This window comes from Chelonia mydas, chromosome 8 (genome assembly GCF_015237465.2).
Source record: "Chelonia mydas isolate rCheMyd1 chromosome 8, rCheMyd1.pri.v2, whole genome shotgun sequence".
Lineage (NCBI taxonomy): Eukaryota > Metazoa > Chordata > Testudines > Cheloniidae > Chelonia > Chelonia mydas.
Genome location: NC_057854.1, coordinates 98,042,496 through 98,063,664, shown reverse-complemented (window position 1 = coordinate 98,063,664; position 21,169 = coordinate 98,042,496). Strand labels below are relative to the sequence as shown.

At 44.2% G+C, this 21,169-nt stretch overlaps 1 protein-coding gene across 1 annotated transcript in view; it reads right to left on the bottom strand.

Moving 5' to 3' along the window:
* Positions 1-21,169, bottom strand: part of LOC102939366 (AGBL carboxypeptidase 4) — a 1,380,179-nt gene that overhangs the window by 425,495 nt on the left and 933,515 nt on the right. The gene's annotated exons all lie outside the window — the stretch shown is intronic.

Here is a 21,169-nt window from a genome sequence, read left to right as displayed (position 1 = left end):
GTGACCAAGCAGATCTTGAAACTGAAGGCCCACTAAAATGGCTATATTTACTAATATAACACGACCTCTTCTCCGCCTTGGTGGGTCCCGTGCTTCCTTCTAGCAGTGGGTCAGGATAGCGTCTCGTGTCTCAGGATTTCCCCGCTCTGTTTGTAATGGGTGGGGAAATTCTGTCTCCAAGCGGCCTTCCTGGTTCTGGGCCTGCTAGGCCCTCACCACTTCACTTCCCATGCCCCTTTGTTTATTGGCCCCACTTTGCTTGGGCGGGGTTCCTCCCGACCCTCCTGCCAGGGAGGGAGAACCCCTAGTCTCTGGTAGCCCTGCCGGGCATGGCAGCACCACGGCAAATGCAAAGCTCAGTCTCTCCCCTCTGGTAGGGTTGTTTTCTTCAGGTCTTTGGACCTGGAAAGGTCCTTAGCTCCTGTTCAGGGTAGGGTTTCTCCCCAATGTCTATACCTGTGGGGTTCTCCCCTGATCCTTGTCAGTTTCCACACCCCTCAGTTCCCCTCCGCTCTCACAGCACCAACCACCCACCCTGACTGGCTGAGGGGAAGGCTTTTAACCAGGACTGGCAAGTTCTTAATTGGCTCCAGGTGTCCTAATTAACCTGGAGTAACCTGTTCAGTTACTAGGGGAAGAGGGACCTGCTTATCCTGAGGCTAAAATACCTTCCTTCTTGAGCTCTCTTGTAGCCATCTGGCCACATAAGTCAGAATGAGAATTCCTAGAAGAAGGAAAAGCTCCACCCCCTGTCATGACAGGGCTGGGCTGTACTCCAAGTTGGAAGGTTTTCAGTTTTTCTAGTGATTTAAAACTATTTCTTTCCAGTCACTTGTAACCAGTGCTGCCTAAAATTTCAGATGTAAAACTTTCTGGAGGAAGGTGTGCTGACTGAAGGGCTGTTCTTCCAGTGCTGACTCTGCGGAGCCGCCCCCACCAGTCTCGCTTTAGTTTTCCCCAGCGCAAATTTTTCACATCGACATTTTGGCTTCAGAAACTCAGGGCCTGATCTAACCCCCCTGAAGATAATGGGAAGACACCGATTATTAAATTCAAGGGGCTTTGGAGTAGATCCTGTGTGTCTGACTATCATATCCCCTTGCATAAATACTGTGCGCATAAGCAAATCCAAGGCTAATCTGGGCCCGTGGGAAATGCTTAAATACTCCGGTAACGGACATCATAGACAACTCCATGGAAGATGAATAAAAACCTGGACAAGGAACTCCGCAACTATACAGACAGATTGAGGCCTCCTTTAAAACAAGGTGCACAGAATAAATTTGCCCCCTCATCATCCTGGTTATGTATAAAAATGCTTCTATTTGACATGTATTACACAAAGTTGTTAAGACCTGTGTATAAATGGTGATTCTGTAATGAGTGTTTGGTGATAACTTAGTATGATGGAGCAGCCACTCACAGTCAGGAAAACCATGACTTAGCTTGTAAATGAAACTTAATATTCTTCCTTCTTCTCATTGTATATAATGCCATTTGCCCAGATACAAGACTGATTGGATGATTAATAAACTAATTCTCCTTTAAAAAGAAAAGGAGTACTTGTGGCACCTTAGAGACTAACAAATTTATTTGCGCCTAAGATTTCGTGAGCTACAGCTGTAGCTCACGAAAGCTGATGCTCAAATAAGTTTGTTAGTCTCTAAGGTGCCACAAAGTACTCCTTTTCTTTTTGCGGATAAAGACTAACACGGCCGCTACGCTGAAACCTAATTCTCCTTTATTAGCTGGCGTGAAATTCCATTTCTCTTACAACTCCAAGATGAACACAACCCTCAGAGATGGGGCCTTTAAAAAGCAACTTTCTAAACTGGAATGCATTCGATCACCCCAATAATTTCCATTTAAGTCCTTAAGAAACTATATACTAAATATAAGCCAAAAGGCTGACATGCTCGCAGCCTGTTTGAGTGAAGGAGTTTTCAGAACCCATGCTGTTTGGCAAAGTCACCTTGTAATTCCACAAAGTCCAGTATTCTGGGGATCTCACTTATCCCTAGGAGATGCATGATAATTTCACCACAGCAGGCAGTTATGCATTTGACAATTAAATGCTCTGGTCAGCATTTAAGGTCAAAGAGTTCTACCCCTGAGATGGTACCTGCTGACAAAGTGCTGATTCTTTCCTTTGGAATGGTGTGAATACTGCAGTTGACTCCAGACCTTTTCCTACAGGAAACCTAGTTCTAATTTAATCATATTGAGCAGAGTGTCAGGGGCTCTTGAGAAAGGAACAGTGTTCACTTCAGTCAAACAGCAAAGCAATGAGGGGTTTGATACAGCCAGAGATGGGACGCAATTTGCTTAGTTTTTAAAAAAGCTTCTGTGATTACCGTTGTCTTTTTTCCCCCCAAATAAGCATATGATACCCTGATCCCATTTCTTCCTTATTAAACTAGACACATTACTAAAAGGTGGGGGAGGGGGTTTATCTCAGTGTTTAATTGTACTTAATGGTGAACTGGAAGTAAGAAAAATGAAAGAAATCAAGAAAATTGCATAAGAACCAAACTCACTAGCAAAATGCCTGCGGTTATCATCATGGGAGTTCAATGGTTGTACGTGGATGCCACTCTTGGGGCTGGCACTCAGGTTCCCATAAACAAGTGTGCTGCCCGACACCACGTACTTCTCCAAGCGTCTCTCCTGTTGCTGGAGGGGGAGGTGGGAGTCGGAGTAAAGGAAAAATCCACACAACTGCCTCTCCAGTTGCAAAAGAGGAGATGCTCCTGGTCTTGCCCAACTGCATCTCTGATGTCAGACTCAGACGTTAAAAAAAACTATAGCAAATAAAAGGGACTTGAACTTGCTATGTCCTTTGTGTTCTATACACCTGCCAAATGAGTATCATCTTGCAGTTTGTGCGCCATTTACCCTTTCTTTCAGATCATTGGCAAGACCACACCTGATACCTATCCCCACACATCTACACAAGATGCATTTCCATTTATCGCCACCATTTGTTTAAGGATCTTCAGGTAATTTTCAGTCAATACACCAGAGATTATATCCAAGCAGCAGCAGAAATGATCCAGAAGACAGTACAAAGTTGCTACACAAATGAGCAATCAGTGCACTGGAAGTCAGCTGCAGGGGGAAAAGGGATAACATGTGAAAGTTATCTATCCAGGAAGATGTGGAGTGGGAAACATGGACTTGGTTTAGACCATGACTATCAAACAAAGGCATATTCCATATGAAATCCAGCATATGTAAACTTTTCCTCTGCTCCTTATGTTCCAAGAACAGTATCTTAACATGATATTTCACTGGACCGGGAAATAATTTAGGTGCCTAGATATGCATAACTGATTTTTTGAGTTATATGGATTTCAGGAGACAGATATGCCAGGAGACAATTTATTCAGCTTAATATCAGCCCAAATTTAGCCCAGAAATCAGTTTCATTCTACTGTGCGCACAGATTTTGAGCTGTTCCCTCCCCGCCCCCGGGGCACTAAGATGGAATACTCCTGCACAAAGACAGGCCAAAAGTATATACTTCTCATTATAAGATCCTATCTTCGGTTGCTTGTAACTTTGACAAACTTTAATCCATGTTGGGTGTCTGCCTTGAGCGGAATTACTGTGAAGTTGGAGTAAAAATGGTTCAGCCATTTCCAAGAACAAAATAGGGAAAAATACATTGCTTTGCCAAATGATAACTTTGTGGCTTTACAAATGTTTAATTGAGAAGCGGTCGTACACCCTTGCTTGGGAGCTGGGACAGGGGATCCCTTTATGTCCGCAATGTACCTTATGCTATTCCCATGAAAAATACACCGAAATCTGGCCAAATTATAAGCCTTTGAAAAAATTGCAGTTTGCACAGGCCCAGTGAAGACTTGTTAGAATTTGGTAGCTAAATTCTTCAAAGATTGGGTCTGCAGTGAGCATGCCCAGCCCGGGCTGAAGAGGACTCTCTCTGAAATTGCTGCTCCTGGTTGAATGAGGAGGAGTCCTGTTGAAAAAGTAGGATTTGGGTCATATAGTTAAACAGTGTATAAGAATACTCATTAGGGCTATCGATTAATCGCAGGTAACTCACGCAATTAACTAAAAAAAAAAATCAATCATGACTAAAAAAATGAATCGCGATTAATCAGGTTTAATTACACTGTTAAACAATAGGATACCAATTGAAATGTATCAAATATTTTCAGTGGTTTTCTACATTTTCGTATATATTGTATTGTGTTGTGATTGAAATCAAAGTGTATATTATTTTTATTACAAATATTTGCACTGTAAAAATTAAAGAAATAGCATTTTTAACTCCCCTCATACAAGCACTGTAGTGCAAGCTCTTTGTCCTGAAAGTGCAGTTTACAAACGTAGATTTTTTTTTGTTACATAACCGCTCAAAACAAAACAACGTAAAGCTTCAGAGCCTACAAGTTCACCGTCCTACTTTAGCAAATCCCGTTTAGCAAATCGCTAAGACAAACAAGTTTGTTTACATTTACAGGAGATAATGCTGCCCTATTCTTATTTACAATGTCACCAGAAAGTGAGAACAGGCATTTACGTGCCAGATATGCTAAACATTCGTATGCCCCTTCAGGCTTCGGCCACCATTCCAGAGGACATGCTTCCATGCTGATGATGCTCATTTAAAAAAAAAAGAAAAAGTGTGAATTAAATTTGTGAGTGAACTCTTTGGGGGAAAATTGTATGTCCCCTGCTCTGTTTTACCTGCATTCTTCCATATATTTCATGTTATAGCAATCTTGGATGATGACCCAGCATATGTTGTTCATTTTAAGAACCCTTTCACTGTAGATCTGACAAAACGCAAAAAGGTACCAATATGAGATTTCTAAAGATAGCTACAGCACTTGACCCAAGGTTTAAAAATCTGAAGTGCCTTCCAAAATCTGAGAGGGATGGGGTGTGGAGCATGCTTTCAGAAGTCTTAAATGAGCAACACTCCGATGCGGAAACAACAGAACCCGAACCACCAGAAAAGAAAATCAACCTTCTGTTGGTGGCATCTGACTTGGAGGATGAAAATGAACATGCATCGATCCACACTGCTTTGGATTGTTATCAAGCAGAACCCATCATCAGCATGGACGCATGTCCTTGGAGTGGTGGTTGAAGCATTAAGGGACATATGGACCTTTAGCACATCTGGCGACGCCAGCTACAACGGTGCTATGAGAACGCCTGTTCTCACTTTCAGGTGACATTGTGAACAAGAAGCAAGCAGGATTATCTCCTGCAAATGTAAACAAACTTATTCGTCTGAGCGATTGGCTGAACAAGAAGTAGGATTCAGTGGACTTGCAGGCACTAAAATGTTACATGGTTTTATTTTTAAATGCAGTTTTTCGTACATAATTCTACATTTTGTAAAGTTCAACTTTCATGATAAAGAGATTGCACTATAGTACTTGTAGTAGGTGAATAGAAAAATACTATTTCTTTTGTTTTTTTACAGTGCAAATACTTGTAATAAAAAATATAAAGTGAGCACTGTACACTTTGTATTCTGTGTTGTAACTGAAATAAATACATTTTAAAATGTTGAAAACAAAAAATATTTAAATAAACTGTATTGTTGAATCGCGCAACTAATCGTGATTCATTTTTTTAAATCGCTTCACAGCCCTAATACATATGCACAAGTGCTTTACTTTACAACCTAGTATCCTCTTAACACAGTTCTGTGTGTATATGTATATGCTTGTTTTACACACACACACACACACACACGGATCGCGTTTGCTAGCAGGTTATTTTCTTTTCCACACAAAAAAAGCACTCCCAGAAAAGAAGATTCAGTGCAGATATTGTCCTAAAGATCTTTACTTTGCCATTCAGCAGGTATAATCCTATATTTTGGCCACTGACATTATAAACCAGCACCCAACAGTATAAGACTTAGGGAAATGATGGGAGAGAGGGATGTGGATCTGATGTATTATACATACATATGCTGAGCTTTCTTTCCTTTTATTTTGTCACCCTCAAGGGGAAGCAGCAGCAGGATACAGAGAAATCCCCAAAATGCTCAAAGTCTATTCTACGGCCTAGTTCCATTGTCTGGAGCATGCTTTCTCCAAACCAATTAAATAGTTCTTATTGTAAGTGATTATCCAGAGTACAGTATGTTTTATTTTGTCACATTTCCAGTCCCTTACTTTGTTTGAACGCACTGTTCATGTGTGTTAATGAACAATTAGTAACACAGCAGTAAGGGGAGGAAAAAAAGAAGAATGCAGTTGAAGCTGGGAAAACCTGCTGATACAGCCCCATCCATCTTTAGCATTCCATAACCTCAACAGCATCTGCCATGGCCACCAATTCATTAGGGTGATGTAATCTATTAAGTAATAGCCAGAGCCTGTCTGTCCCCCCAGCGCCTACTAGGAAACAAGTTAAGTACCTCCAAGGTAGCAAATCAATACAAAACCATTTTTCTTGGGCTTCACTGTTTCCCAGCGTTACTCTTATTAATCTTTAAGCACAACAACAGAGCTTATTTGCGTAAACATCTGCTCTGGATTTAAGCGATAACTACGTAGCAGAAGAGCATGTGCAAAGAAATCAACGTCCTCCCTCCCACCCCCCGCTTCAAGGATGTAGGCAGCATGTTTGTGCACTGACCGTCAGCTTTCTGAGTGCACCTGAAGTAACCTTTAGCTCCCTGACTTTAGGTAGCGCTCTGCTGTGTTTCTCCTGTTTCCTTAAGTCTGCTCTTCTCTACAGACTTTCAGGTTGGGTTCTGCCTTCCTTGTCATCTACTACCATGTGAAACACTAGGTTCCGCCCCTCTGCTCCCTCAGCTGAACATGTGTGTGCACATGAGGTTGTCTTTCGTGGAATTTTAGTTGTCGATTTAACATTTCCCACAAGGCTGGCAAAATGGAACGGTTTTCGCTGCCCTTCTGTCAGCGTTTTTATGCAGCCCTCCCCACCGTTCTTGGGCAGTAACTCAGATCTAACTGCTTTCTGGCATTGGATTCATGCTCTTCAAAACAGAATTTAAAAAAAATATCAAATTGTGGGATAGGCATCATCTCCATTCCTAGGGCCTTGGTCTCATGAAATAACTTACTGTATTAACAGATCTAATGAGCTGCTGAAGACTCATTCTACAGGGCAGAGTTAGGGCCAGTTAACCCAGTTCAACCCGTAGATGTTCTGCAATATTTCCATCTTACAACAGTATAAGAAAGAACTTTCTCCAACTGCCTTTTGACATTCTCTTTGCTTTCACTTTCCTCTCCAAGCTAGTGTCCATCACAGCTGATATTCCAGTTTGGATTTCCCATAGGAATGTCCATTGGGAGGGAGACGAAGTGAATGTTTCACTTGAGTCAGAAGCAATGTTCATGTCAAGGCCTTTATATCGTATTTGGCAGATGCATCTGACTGCTCTCTTCTCACCAGACTCCGATCTGATGCCCAGATCGCTCACGATTTGTGTTCTTGAAAAGGCAACGACTACATTTTCCAAAGACCACTGCAGAGAAACTCTAAATGGGAAGGGAAACGAGACAAGCCGCAACAGTTTCACACCTACATTTTCAAGGAGGCCAGGCTGCCTTTTGTGGGCTCTTTTCATTACGCCTGAAAAACTTGCCAGCATGTCTTTTGCTTGTGGGCAGCAAAGTTCCTGACTGGCATTGGCTACTTTTGTGGGTGCAAAAAAGGCCAACACAAATTGCATATGCAAGACGGAGCCTGGACTGAAAAAGTCTAACCCTTAATATCTAATTACAACAAACGTCAGGGATGTGCTAATGTATCTTGCACCACTCTCACTCTCCTTTTCAGTCCCTTGCCAACTCTTTGAAAGGCACGTACGCTGATGAGACCGAGGAAAGCAGAAAATGCATGCCCATACCAAGCATATGTCTACACTGCAGTCGGGAGGAATAATTGCAGCATACCTTAGCTAGCTTCATATCAAAAGCAGTGAAGCCATGGCAGCTCAGATGTCAGCATGAGCTAGCCACCTAAGTACTTCCCCAGGGTCCCAAGCTGATTTGTACACCCTGTGCCAAAGCTCAGGTTGCCACAGCTTGACTGCTATCAGTAGATGAGGTAGCTAGATCAAAGCTAGGTCAGGTTTGTGAAAAGATGCTGCAGTTACACCTCCCGAAGCAGTATAGTCGGACCCCAAGGTCCCAGCTGGGCATTTAATAAGTGATGCAGCTTTCATTCTAGCTGAAAACAGGAAGAGTTAAAAGAAAAAAAATTTAATGGTGTCAGATTTTTGCTGTGTCTCTTTAAATTTTTGAATTCTTCCTCTAACTGAAATCCATGGGTGCAGGGCTTTGGGAGTTGGATGATTTATTTGGTGCACTACAGCCAATACCAACCATTCAAAAAAAAAAAAAATCATTTCAGCTCCCAAAAAGTCATGAGAATTTTCAAAAGGAATACATTTGGGGTGCTTTTTATTTGCTTTCTGGTTTATGACCTTTAGGGCAGCATTTCTCAAATGCGACCATCGTGGCCGCATGAGGCCAGAGGTTTTTCTTGCGGCCACAACCTCCTGAGCTGTGATTGGGGGAAGGGGGCAAAGTAGCAGGCCTTCTCTCTCCCTGATGCTCCTGGATGCACTGCCTTGATGTTAGTTGCTAGGGCCACCAGCAGGGGTTGGGCCCTGCCCACCTCTGGAGACACCTGGGGCACAATGAGGAAGGACCAGGCAGCTGGTAAGTTCCCCACCTTCCTCGGGGCAGTGGGGCTCAGCCTTCGGGCTCCAGCCCTGGGGTGGCAGGTTCTGGCCAAGGGGCTTCAGGCTCCATCCCCAGAGCTGTGCAGCAGCAGGCCCCAGGCTCTGGACGCAGGGCTTCAGGCTCCAGCCCTGCACTGCCTCCCCCAGTCCACCATCCAGGGCTTAATTTGTCCCCAGGCTTGGCAGGGCTGAGTAAGCCTGCTGTGGAAAGTGATACTTGTATGTTTGTTAATATCACTTTTCACAGCAGGCTTACTAGTTAGCAATAAATAAATTATGATTGGGACATGTATATATGCATATTTCATTGTTTTTCCTAAAGCTTTAGGAAAAAGTGACAGAGCAAGTGCAGCCACCAAAAAATTTGTCCTGAGAACCCCTGCTTTAGGATGCACCCGCATCATGTTTTCAGGCTTCTCTCTATAACTACTAGGTCTAGAAACTTGCTTTCCCCCCCCGTCCCCCCCCCACACACTTTAAATGAAAGCCGAGATTCTCACAATCACAAGAATCTGGGGCTTTCACAGAAACCCCACAAAACATCCTCAGACTTGTAATAAAATCACAAAAGCAACATGGCTTCGGCTCTAACGCTCACCAGCAATCAACTTCTAAAGAGTTTAAACTTGTATTTAAAACAAACAAAAAACCCAACATTCAGTTTCCAGCTCTTAGGGTTACAGTGATAGCCTTCTGTATGTAAACTAATGCGGCAGGCCTTTCTGAGTCTGCAGGCAACTCTAGGCTTAGGCTGATGCTTGTGGCTTTGCCAATAGCGTGAAATTAACAAAACTGGTCAGTTTTACTGCAGTGACTCCTAGCCCAGCAGGACCAGAACTGTCCGGAGTCATGTTAAGATTTTGCTGCTTGGGACAGGTATGAACAGCCGTAGCGGCAAGAACTAGAATTATTCACTGGAAAGAAGAACCCAAATAATGGAGATGGGAGATGGGGAGAGGAGACTCTCCGCCATCAGCCGGGGAGGGAGGAAAGGAGAGAATGTTCTTTGTCCCATCCAGCAGCTACAGAAAGCTGGAGCTTCAAATTTACCCAGGCAGCCAATACCAAAGACAAACCTCATCAGCTGGTTCCAGGGACAGCACCCTAGTAGTCACAGCTTTCTTCTGGTTTCCTGCTGCTGAAGGAGGCCGGACTACTTCTCGGGGTCATGGTCTCTGGTCTTGTTACTGGAACCCTCCCACTCTCAGAAAGAACGTTCGTGCGCCGCATGAGAGGTTTTCCATGGGCCGCAACAGCACCGGGATTGAGGTCTTTATTTACACGAGAGAGACACACAGAAACCCAATGCAAAACCAAGGGGTGTTTTTTAAAAACGCCATTTACTGTTTAAAAAAAAACACACACAAAAACAAAATAAAAATTTGGAGGCGGGCAGAGAGGAACCAGTTGATTTCTGCAAAAGGACAGCAGAACTTCCAGAGCATTTTAGAAAAATCTCTCTCTTTCCACTTGTGTGGTGCATATTTTTCCTTCTGGGCTGTCACATTTTGAAGGGGAAATCATCAAAACCAGGAGACTCCAAACTTGACTTACTTTCCCCTCCCCCCAATGTCTGTTTAAGAAGATCCATATATGTGTGCGCATGTGTTGGGTGGAGGTTCCTCTCTAAATGTTCAAAAGTACGATTACAATGAAGTCCTAAGACAACTGTTCTCAAACAGTGCCACGTGCACAATCAATGTGTCTGCAGCAATGGAGTGATAAAAATATAAATATTTCACATCCCTTTTTCACTGTTTAAAATTCTTCAGAAGATGATGCAAATACCAGCTCATTCATCCTCGCCGTACTCTTGCAAGAGAGGTAAATATTATTATTCCCATTTACAGGTGGAGAAACGCACAAGTTAATGCCCAAATTTAGAAAAGCATCCCTATTCAGGACAGCATTGAAGCACTTAACTTGAAACAATAGGATTTAGGCACATTCAGGAAAGCACATAAGCATGTGCTTAACTTTTGACTCAGGGCCTAATGGTCACATTTCAAAAAGCACCCAAATGATTCGGAGTCCCAGTCCCATTTTCAAAAGTAAACCGGACACTTAGTGATTTGCCTTAGAATTCAGAAAATCCTGGCTCTAGATCCCCGGTGAGTAGCTGAGGGGCTAGTATAAAGAAGAAGGGAAAGAGCTACCAATTTATACAATGTCCTGATGGTGTGCTGCTTTTAATAAAACTTGCTATCCAAATTGGCACTATACCATGGGATTGTGTGGCCTAAATCATGGATTCTTTTTAAATAAATAAACAAAACAAACAAACCAACCCATTTTGCTATAGAAAAGTGCAAGGACTTTGTTCACTAGCAAGCAATGCCTGAGAAGCAATGCCAAGCATTGGAATGTGCCGTTCAAATAAAATAACTGTAGATTAGCTTGGCTCAGTGCCTTCCTAAACCTCCATCCTGGCTTAACCCAACACTGAAGGATGCTGTGGTGACAACAGCATATTGAAGTTCTCACTAAGTCAGTCTAGCTTCCAATCCTGAAAAAAGTTTTCATTTTATGGATGCTAGTGAGCTGTTTTGGGTCATCTCTTTGGTGCCTGAGATGGTGAGAGAACTCATCCTGGTGAGTCATTTCACCGCCAATACATTACCCTTAAAATTCCTTTTAGTATTCTACTTCGACACACTGTAAAGGAAGAATGGATAGCCAGAATAATTAAAATCTGTTTAATTTGCATGGAGCTCAGGGCATTGTTCTGACATCAAACATCAGTGTCAACCATATGTGGAATTTCAACTGCCAAGTGCTTCATTTATGTGAAAATTAGCTAAAGTGTACAAAGAATAAAAAATTTATGATTATTTCACATTTTAATAAATGCAGTGCTATGCATTAATTTGGGCTTCTGAAACAATTTTGACAGTGACAAGGGAATCCTTAGCAGACTGAATGCTGTAATATGCTAAGTTTCATGGGTCCTTTGGAATTCTTTGGCTGATGGTGTTAAGGAAGTTAAATTTTTATGTTTTGAAACAAAGATATTCTACTACAGGGGCGGGCAAACTTTTTGGCCGAAGGGCCACATCGGGGTTGCAAAACAGTATGGAGGGCTGGGTAGGGAAGGCTGTGCCTTCCCAAACAGCCTGGCCTCCGTCCCCTATCCGCCCCCACCCCCTGACTGCCCCCCTCAGAACCTCCAACCCATCCAACCCCCCCTGCTCCTTTGTCCCTAACCGCCCCCCCCAGGACCCCATCCCCTATCCACCCGCCCCCCGCTCCCTGTCCCCTGACTGCCCCGATTCCTATTCACACCCCCGCCCCCGACAGGCCCCTCGGACCCATGCAACCCCCCCTCCTTGTCCCCTGACCGCTCCCTCCCGGGACCCCCATCCCTAACTGCCCCTCCCAGACCCAACCCCTATCCAACCCCCCCGCTCCCTGTCTACTGACTGCCTCCCCCTTCCGAACCTCTGCCCCATCCAACTGCCCCCTGTCCCCTGAGATGCTCTGCCCCAACCCCTCCTCCTCCCGCCCCCTTACGAGGCCGCTCAGAGCGGCAGGACAGGCTTATTGGAAAGCCTGGGAATTACACCATGCGGTGGTGTAACTGCAGGAGAGGGGGGACAACAGGGGAGGGGCCGGGGCGAGCCTCCCTGGCCGGGACCTTGGGGGTCAGGCAGGACGGGCCTGCGGGCCGTAGTTTGCCAGCCTCTGTTCTACAACCTCACTTAAGTGTCACTTCCAGTTCTCTTTCGCTTTTCCTATCTCCCCACAAGATACTATGGACAAAGCCTTGCATATTGAGTTGTACACTGAAAAAACGTTAGCAATAAAAAAAAAATTCTGTCGTTCAGTGCAACAGGCACTGGCAAGGCTCCACAGGCTCGTGTGACACAGGAAGATCGATAGGATGGTGTCGGTATCTTCCCCAAGGTGCTAAGTGCTGACACAGATGCATTATTCTTCCTGGGCATCTTCTGGTTTACATAATAAAATGGGATAGTTTCAACATGCCCCACTCCTTAAGGGCCATGTGAGCTCAATGCTGTTAAGTGTGCATGTCTATGTCACCCCAAACAAATAGCAAGGGTATTAGTGACTCCTCAGAAACTTGCTTTTGGGTCATGTCTTGTCTAGCATGTTAAAATAATACTTTTACATTCGTCGTTTTTAAAAAACTTTCACGCAAAATGAATAAAGCGCTTTCCAAGCACCCGAAGTACCGTACACAGCACATGGCCTGAAGAAATAAGTCACCTCAAGAAAGAATAGTACTCAAGGAAATAACGGCCACTGGCCCAAGCAGAGTCCAGAGCAGGGCTGCACTACCCCACAGGGAACATGGGCAGGCACCAGGTCTCACGCAGGCATAACCTGTCCCTGAACCGTTAAGAGCTGCACAGGTGAGGCCCTGTGCATAGGGTTGCCAGGCGTCCGGTTTTCAACTGGAACGTCCAGTTGAAATGGGACCCTGGCAGTTCCGGTTGGCAGCGCGATGGGGGCCCAGAGCTAAGGCAGGCTCCCTGCCTGCCCTAGCTCCGCACGGCTCCCAGAAGCGGCCACCAGGTTCCTGCAGCCCCTAGACACATGGGCGGCCAAGGAAGCTCCGTGTGCTGCCCCCCACCCCGAGAGCCGGCTCTGCAGCTCCCACTGGCCGGGAACTGCGATGGCAGAACCTGCAGGGGCAAGGGTGGCGAGTGGAGCCTCCCTGGCCGTCCATGCATCTCGGGGCTGCAGGGATGTGGCGGTTGCTTCCCGGGAGCCACAGTAAGCGCAGCCAGGACCCCACACTCCAAACCCCCTCCTGCATCCCAACCCCCTGCCCCAGTCCCCTCATCCCCTGGCCCCACCCCCTGCTCCATCCTGGTGAAAGTGAGTGAGGGTGGGGCCTCAGAAGAGGTGGGGCCTCAGGGAAGGGGCAGGGCAAGGTGTTCGGTTGTGTGTGATTAGAAAGTTGGCAACCCTACATGTGCAGTCCACAAGAAGAAGTTGCATCGGTCCTACAAAACCCAGGAACAACGCTACATATTCTTGAGTGCCATCTGCTGGCATTTTATCTGTTAACACACTCTCACATTTTCTCTCTCTCTCTCACACACACACACACACACACACACACAGTGACAGTAGTACCCTGTAAATGAGACTTTTTTTTTGGTGGGAATGCTAGTACCGCCTATTATTAACGTTGCCTGACACTTCCCATTATAAAAATCTGTTCTGCCAGCTACAAGAAGGTGGATCAGAGCATCCCCCCCACCACCACCACAATCACTGGCAAGTGCTCACCAACACCCCCTACTCTGATCTCTGTGGAAAGGAAGGATTTCGGAGTAGGTGGTTTTACCCTTGGGGCACATGAACAATGACATTCCCTGAAAGGTTCTAAGGCCCAGAGGCTCACAAGGTATTTAACTGCCTAACTCCCATTGAAATCAGAGTCAGGTGCCTAAATCAGAGGATCTGTCCTAATTTCTTTTTGTTTGCTCACCAGCTTCTGTAGCCCATTGCTGAGACTGAAACCCCAGAAGCAGCTGTCTTCTCACCTTACTGTCTAAGAACAGATGTTAGACATGCAACAAAAGGAAAAAAAGAGAGAGGAAGGAATGAGGTGAAGGAAAGGAAACAGAAGGGAAAGAAGTCAGCCTATTTCCTGTTGGTCAGAAATCAGAAGGAAGGGGGAAAATAAATAATCCCCAAAAACTCAAAACAAAACCAAACCCCACAAACCAGATGCTACCCTACAAACTGTGCACACAGCTAGTCTATATATTTAAACAAAACCTACAGTACATTTACCCCATTCTCCCTCCTCCATTTCCCCTTCCCCTCTGTCCCACACTGGCTGTTCATTTCACGCTCCCCTTGTTTCTTCTCTCTCACAAAGAACTCTTATACGCCCAAAGAGCTTCCAGTCTGAGGCCCCCATCCTGCAAGTTGTTACATGTGGGAGGAAAGAATTTGGGAGCTGGTGACCAACCCAATCAGTGTGCCCCAAAGTACAGGACAGGGGGTGCTAGTCCTGGATCCAAAGCCCACTGAAACCAGGGACTAACTGACTATGTGTCTGAACAGCCCAAGCACAAAGGGCTTTGAACTGGCTGGGAGATGTAGACATTAATGTAATTTACATAAAAAGAGTTAATAGACTCATGAAGCATCACCAGGGGTGGGGGGGGAAACACACTTCTGTTTCCATCAGAAAGAGCAAGTCCAATGAGGGAATCAGCAGCAAGTAGGCTTGATTTTTGTTTTGTTTGTGATCTCTGGCTTCACAAAGGAAACCCAGGTGAATTGTGTGATGTAAACAAATTGCCTTCCCAATAAGAAATCCATAAGACCTCTGTGTCACTCTTTCACCAAAAGAAAAGCAGTTTTGACTTCTGTATATAACGAGCTTCTGGATCCATTCAGTCAGAAAAAAGTTTCTCTTTTAATTTTTATGAGAGATTATAGAGTCCCTCAATTCTTGCGTAGCACTATCCCAGCTAGCATTGTACACAGGTAATGAGGACAGAGGAGACCTGTAACACTGTTATTCATCATCGACAGAGAGTTTGGCACTGTACAGACAGAGATTGACCATGTTTCTTGACATGTTTGGTTTCCAATTATGATGGCACTAATGTCTTTTGAACATTGAAGACTTACAACTTTCTATTTGTTCACTTACTGTTTGTCAACCATCAAATGAAAGCAAAGACAGGCAAATCCATTTTTGTTCTTTAGCAAGCTCTTCCCATTTGCCAGCACATGTATTCTGAAAGGGCAACCTGACATCTGGCAACTCTTCTCGCCATGGAATGGTGAGTCCCCTACTCCAGAGGACACCCAAGAGAACCTTCATTTGCTGTCTCTGTTCTACACTGTGCAATAAAATGTGTCTTATAACATGCATAATTACTTTGGGTGGGATTTCAGAAGTGCTCATTGCTGGCCTCACTCTGCTTCCAGTAAAGTCCATGTGAGATATATCATTGCTGACTCCAACAAAATTAACACAGCACACGTTAAATGGATTAAAAGCTGGCTAACCGATAAGTCTCAAAACATAACTGTAAATGGGGAATCATCACTGAGCACGTGTGTTTCTAGTGGGGTTCCACAGGGATCTGGTCTTGGCCCTACACTAACATTTTTAATCAATGACCTGGAAGAAAAAAAAATAAAATCACTGAAAGTTTGCAGCTAACACAAGAAATAGAGGAGGGGTAAATAATGAAGAGGACTGGTCACTGAATCAGAGCCATCTGGATTGCTTGATAAGCTGGGAGCAAGCAAGCCCCATGTGTTTGAATATGATTAACTAAATATACACCACTAGGAACAAAGAACATAAGAATACTTACAGGATGGGGGACTCTATCCTGGGAAGCAGTACTGAAAAAAGATTTGGGGGGCATGGTGGATAATCAGCTGAACATGAGCCCCCAATGTGACACTGTCACCAAAAGGGCTAATACATAAACAGGAATCTCAAATATGAGTAAAGAGGTTATTTTACCTCTGTATTTGGTACTGGTGCAACCACTGCTGGAATGCTGTGTCCAGTTCTGGTGTTCACAATTCAAGAAACTTGGTGAGAAATTGGAGAGGTCTCAGAAGAGAGCTACAAGAATGATTAAAGGATTAGAAAACCTGCTTTATACTGATAAGACTCAAGGAGCTCAATCAATTTAGTTTAACAAAGAGAAGAAGTTTAAGAGGTAACTTGATTACAGTCTGTAAGTACTTACATGGCCAACAAATGTTTAATAAAGGGCTCTTCAGTCCAATGGTTGGAAGTTGAAGCTAGACAAATTCAAACTTCAAGTAAGTCATAATTTTTTAATAGAGAGAGTAACTAACCATTGGAACAAATTACCAAGAGTTATGGTGGATTCTCCATCAGTAACAATTTTTAACTGAAGACTGTATGTTTTTCTAAAAGATCCGCTCTAAGAATTATTTTGGGGCAGTTCTCTGAGCTGTGTGATACACGAGGTCAGACTACATGATCACAATGGTCCCTTCTGGCTCTGGGATCTATGGATAGAGACAGATGCCATGTCCTTCTGAAAATCTCTCCCTCTAATTCTGCATCCCTTTCACCAAACTGCTGTACATTCATCACAGCAGCTGAGAATTGAATCTGCATATTTGCAAATGTAGTGCTTTGATCAGTTCCATTTCCAGAGCCTACCTCAAAAGCATCATCAGTAAATTAAAATGAAATCTCTCTCCATGTGTGCACGCCACTAAAAAAAAAAAAAAAAAAAAATGAAACAAGACAGGTATTGGAATCTGAGCCTTTATTCAACTGTTGATTGTGCCATAAATTATAATACAACTTTTTTAATTGCCATGTGAATTCAGAAAGACAATTCAAAGTTTCAACAAACATCAATGTTGCAGATTATATTAGGAGGTTTCAAGTCAAATGAGGCCAAATGCACTCCAGCGGTAAACATCTACTGGCAAAAAGTAAAATGTTTTTTAAAAGTCCATCAGCTACGTACAATCAGTTGAAAGTAAATGGTCCTTAATAGCAAAAGATTTTTTCCTCACCAGAGTCAAATGGTTGCTTCAGACTAGTAACATTACGCTAGAGTAACAGGGAATGATGGGAGGGAGGAGCAAGGGAAAGAGGGAATGGCACAGAGGATGTGATTTGGAGAGAGGAGCAGCAGGTGGACAAGCTTGTGAGATCAGAGGAATGCAGCATGAGTGCGCTGCACCCCTTTGTCTATATCACCTGTATCTACTCTGGGGCGTCTTGCACCATTGCTATAGCATCAGTGCTAAAGATGGTGGGAACACTGGCGTACACCATTGACTGGCGTGTCTCCCTCTGTGTTGGGCCGGGCCTGCACAACATAGTGGTAAAGTGTCAGCGGCTAGGCTAGGCGAGCACCTCTCAGTACTGCTAGCACAAGCAAATCTGCACTGGTGTTGCTGCAAGGATGGGAAAGTTCCAGGAAAAAAAAAAAATCAATGCAGATGGGGCCTCACTGTATTTCTAACACATCTCTGCAGTAGCACAATGGGATCAAAGGGTTAACAGGAAATAGTCGAGTCACCTGTGCACAGGTTTTAAACATTTGGCTAATGCTCCCTGGGTTTTACACGGTTTCCAGGTGAAGCTTCATTCCCAGAAAGGAAAGGAAACAACATCAAGCTGAGATTTCAAGCATGGGATCCTTCACAAGAACAAGGAGAATGTTGATTCAACCTTGTTTCCCTGAGCTGCTGATCCAGAGGGAGGCTGGGTAGCTGACCCGAACACACATGTGGGCAGAGGAAGATGAGGAGCTTGGACAGGTTAAAGAAAGACTAGATCATTCTGGATGCTACGCTTTACTATAGCGACAAAGAATAATATGTTGCCAGATGCCCAGAGAGACCGAAAGAGAAAACCTCTCAGAGCCTTTTTGACATGTGCCCCCAGAAATTGCCGAGTTAAAATGAGGAAAGTCCTGAGAAGATTGTCTGCAGGAGACAGAGAGTATTCTATGAAAATCTTCCTCTTGTGGGTCAAGGAATTGGCATGTCACTGTTCAAGGTCTAAGGAGCACAAAAATCAGTAAGCACACGTGCTTCAAAAAGAAGTTGGAATGTAACTATCACTTGATCTAACATTTCATTAGCTACAACTGCGTTAATATGTACACACGCGGTGTGTTTATATATCTACAGCCATAAATACCCAGCCACCAATACATATGTCACAGAGGGAGTGTGGCATTCTGGCCACACCCCTCATGGGAAAGTGGAACTGCAGCAACTTTGTCTCAGTTTCCCCACTTTCTTCTTTGGTCATCAGACTGACCTGGCCCTCCACCCAGGCCTCTGAGAATCCCACCCCCGCCAGGGCCTCAGAGTCCTTCACTTACAGGCCAACAGAAAATAGCAAAACAGCCAAATCATCCGTCCAGCAGGGCTCAGCTGATAGCCCCCTTTTCTTGCAGGCAAGCCACGCCTGTAATAAAGAGTGTGTGTGTGTGTGTGTGTGTGTATTTGGAAGTGAACTTGTACACCTAACCCTCTGAAAAGTAGGCAGAGGACACACTCAATCACCAGAAAGCAAATGCTGAACACATCCTTCCCTCACACCTCCTGCCAGCTGCTTGCAGCAGCGTTGGCATGAGATTTATAGCCAGCTGCTAACCCTACCAGGAGGCACAATGCCACAATAGCAGGTAGATGAAATGGAGGGAGAGTTTGTCAAGAATTTAAGCGGGGGGAAACAGAATGAAAGATTTAAATGGAAAAAGGGCTTGGGGGATAATTACAAGACAGGTATTTTTAATGCTCGCTGGCGGACGCCCCAACTCTTGTATTTAAATGGCTTTTTTAATTAAAAAACAGCAGGCTCTGAATGCTAATCTTTCTTAGCAGAAAGCTCCTGATGCTTTGCATGTTTCAGAAAGACTAAATCAATCAGCGAGGCTAACTCCATCTTGCATCTTTGTAAGATTTGTTTCAGAACTGCCCAAAGTTTCTAAGCCTAAACCTGTGGCAATCCACACACCCCTACAGAAATAGTAGGAAATGCTTAAGTACTAAAGCAGTGAAATTCACAAAAATGCCCTGTGGTGTTTTTAGCTTCATTCTCTCTAGATCTGATCTGTCTTTTCTTGTTACTTCAAAATGTTTTTTAGCTAAAAATATCAGTGGAGGGCTGCCAGGTTTAAATGTGCAGTCAGTTTGAGCCCCTAAGTTTGGAGTAGGGAATATTCCAATTGCTCCACTTTTTTGCCTATGTAAACTATTTAACTTGCAAATCAGAAAGCAATGTTGTATGACACACTTGGGTTTTCCTTGGAATCTCAGCAGACACTTGAAAACAAAAAAAAAAAAAAGGCAGAAACTAACAGTCATGTCAACCATGTAGTACAAAAATAAATTGTTAGCAATTTTTTATGAACTGAGGCTTCCCAAATGTAAAGCAATTTAGCGCCATTTCAGTTCACGCTATCTGTGGGTAAAGAGATTTAAAATGAAAATTCAACTTCATTCTATTCTGTGTCAAGAATTGTGTGTCACTTTGGTTCTCTCTTATCGTATATTTCTATACAACATTGGAGACACAACTACATCCGGCTACGGTACCAGAAAAGACTGCAGCCAGAAAAACAGAACATGAAAAACTCAGAGTATTGCAAAAATATTAAAAGGCTTTTATAATCTTGTACTAGCTTAATTCAAGTGAATCATACCTATATTTCCTTTTCTCAGGCCTGGGAGTCTGGTGATTGAAATCAATGAGAGCAGGATTAGGCCCTTATTTCTGAGATGAGAGAAGATGAAATGAGATTCTCTACAGCATCTCCCCTGCCAGATTTGCATGAATGGGGTTATTCATGACTGCAGGTATGCAAGGAGCAATGGCTCACAAGCACAGCACAGCCCCCTTCTTGGGCAAAGCAAGATTTTGACTCACCTCAGAGCTGGTGCCTATGGAACACAAATGTCCTGTTTAGGTCTCAGCTGTGGTATCTGCAGGCTACATTAAACAGTGAGACCAGACTCCAAGTGTGGCAGCATCAGGGGACACACTAAATAATTAAGAATATTCCAGTGTATGGAAAGAAATTAGCAGGTACAATGGGGATGGCTACGAATAACATTACTTCCCTTACCTGTAATTTTGTGTCCTCTGAATGGGAATCTGCTGCCCTGTTGGGCTTGGAACCTTGGCAATAGGTAGCCCCAACTCACCCCTCCCCAATGCAGTCTGCCTTCCTGCTCCCTCTAGAGGACACCTGGGCAACTGCACTCATGTTGCTCCCAGTCTTCTGCCCCCAAGCTCAGCGGCAGAGGTTTCCCCAGCACCTCCCTGAGGGCTCCTTTCCTCAGACGTGTTTGCGATCTTCTCCCTCACCCTTCAGCTTGGTCTCCATCTGGCCAGGTTTTGGGGCCCATTTTGAGGAAGGCTGGAGACTCCCCTAGCCTAATGAGAGATCCTTAACTCCCCAAGTGGTTGAGTGGGGCCCAACAGATGAGATGAAAGAGTTTCTACTCCTCACACACTGACAACCCCCCACCACCCCCATTGTGGTTCACGGGGCAGGAGGACCCTGTGGAGAAATTATATAAATAAATGGTACATTCTCCACAGCATTCTGCTGCCCCATGAACCACAATTTGATCTTAGAAAAGGCAGGTGTGGATTAGAATCCACTGAGGTTCCCCACTCGACAAGATCACTCAAAAAGCCACTGTTATTAATTACTTTGTGAGATCTTTCCCCGTGCCTCAATTCTACAAGTCTGATGTCATCACTTTAAGACACTCAGTAAGGATTGTCATAGGTGGAAGCCACACAAAAAAGTTACTGAGGATACTGTCAAACCTTGGAAACTGGATGCGCCTCGTACGTTTTTTGAATCGAAGTCAACCTTCAATGGTGCCAAGATGGGGGAAAGCCCCAGCGAGCCTCATGGCAAATGCTATGCAATATTAATTTTGCAGTAAGTAGATTTCTCATTAGTGAGAGAACTA